The sequence below is a fragment of the Lactuca virosa genome, chromosome 3 (genome assembly GCF_052849685.1).
Source record: "Lactuca virosa cultivar CGN04683 chromosome 3, Lactuca_virosa_CGN04683_v6, whole genome shotgun sequence".
Classification (NCBI taxonomy): Eukaryota; Viridiplantae; Streptophyta; class Magnoliopsida; order Asterales; family Asteraceae; genus Lactuca; species Lactuca virosa.
Window position 1 is genome coordinate 262772752 of NC_136428.1, and position 2061 is coordinate 262774812.

The 2061-nt window shown below is 35.7% G+C and overlaps 1 non-coding gene across 1 annotated transcript; it reads right to left on the minus strand.

Annotated features, from left to right (window-relative positions):
• Positions 1-977: 977 nt before the first annotated feature.
• LOC145168024 (small nucleolar RNA R71) lies at positions 978-1084 on the minus strand. The gene has a single exon (XR_013741620.1). It is a non-coding gene; the product is annotated as a small nucleolar RNA R71 (small nucleolar RNA).
• Positions 1085-2061: the final 977 nt, after the last annotated feature.

Sequence of the window (2061 nt, forward strand, 5' to 3'; positions counted from 1 at the left end):
GTGTGATTTCCCAAGAATGGCATTACTTTGATGAATTGTTGAACATTGTGCCCTTGTCATTATATAGTACTAAACGTGGGTCCTTAATTTGTAAACAATAACAATGGGAACAATGGAAATAACAACAACAATGTTGGTGCACCAATCATTCTACCAGCACAACCACGACTGAATGGGAACAACCATGTCCATAATGGAGGAAACGAAGGAAATTAGGGAAAACATGGGATGCAATGGAGAAAACCACAATGGTGGTAATGGTGGAAATTAGAACCATAATTCGAGAAATATGAGTCCATAATTCGGTAATGGTGGCAATGGTAGAATAGTGGATGACTGGGATTTCGACGATGGAAGTGATAATGGAAATGGTTGGAACCCGAACCACAAAGGTGGTAATAAACATAATCAAGGAAACTGATGTGGAAACAAAAATTACATCAACAACTGGAACAACCGGAATTTTGATAACGGTAACAACAATGATTACAATGTTAGGTTCATGAATCAAGGTGTGAATCAATATCGAAGGAATCCAAACGGTGGATTTAATAATGAAATTGGAGGATACTACAACAAAGGTAACCAATTCCCTCACCTTTAATTTTTGTAACCTAATCGAGAATCCGTGGTGTCTCATTTTCAGTTAGAAGAGTATGATCATGTGTCACCTATACTTTTGTCGGAAGAAAATGAGCACCGTGTGGAAGTAAGAACACAACTAATTAGTGTTTTACCGGTATTTAGAGGAAATAAGTAGGATGACCCATACAATCATCTCTATGAGTTCTTGTAATCGCTAACACGAATACTCCACGAGGAACTAATAGAGATTCAATTAGACATCACTTATTTCCATTCACATTAAAAGAAAAGGCGAAGTATTGGTTCAATGCTCTTGCTACAATTAGTATAACTACTTGGGAGTAATTAAAAACCAAATTTTTGCAAGAGTTGTACCCCGTGAGTAAAACCACAAAATTAAAAAGGTAATACAAGATTTTGCACAAAAACCCAATGAAGAATTTCATAATGAATTTGAACACCTTAAGGAATTTTTGTATTCATGCCCCCACCATGACTTTCCCCATTGACAACTTATGCAAGTTTTCTTTGTTAGAGTCGATACCACACATCAATCTATGATAAATTCCTCGTTTGGTAGAAGTATCATGATGCAAGATAGTGAAGACACTCGGCGATTCCTGGAGAAGTTGAGTACCGGTTTGAAAACCAATTACTAAGGTAAAAAATGGTACACCTCGGTTTCAAAAACTATTTCATTATGACTAGACAAAAACTAGAAAAATGAAGTCAAATATGACATTAAATCTTTAAATAAAATTTTTGACTTACTACTTTCTAGCTTATGCAAGGTGAAAGGTGTTTTTGTTATGCAAGGCTAGAATATATGTGTAAGCTTTGGAGATTAAGAACACATCGTGAATGAGTGCATATGAATTCAAGAGGAAATGTATCAAGTGCATGGTTATGATCAATTCCAAAACAGCCTGAGGCCATTCAGTAAGAACAAAAAACAATGTAGGAACTACAAAACAATGAAAATATCCACAACAACCGTCAAAGAAATTTCCAAAATCAAAATCAGTGAAGACAGGCTTAGAAGTGTAGCTTCAACCAAGAAGGAGGGGACCGCTGGCAACAAGTTGGACAAAATCATGGAGTCTAGGACTCAAATATACCAGAAAGATGACACAAAATCAAAGTCCATAGCTGTTATCGAGAAGAAAATTGCTCAACTGGCAAAGCAAATTGGGAAAAGAGAGGATGACTACTTCCTGGGTAGTACCACAGTCAACCCATCTCACGACCAAATATGCGGAAAATAACATCATGTCAATGATATTACGCTCTTAAGGAGTGACAAAAAGGTTAACAATAAGGTAAGTTCTTCTTCTAATGTACATGTATACGATGAAAGTGATGTTGAATTAGTTTTTCATAAAAAAGGAATTTGAAAAAGAACATTTAAAACTGATAAATCATAATTAGAAAAGGGTACAAACGATTCTAAAGTTGGGAAGGATGGGATGGAGAATA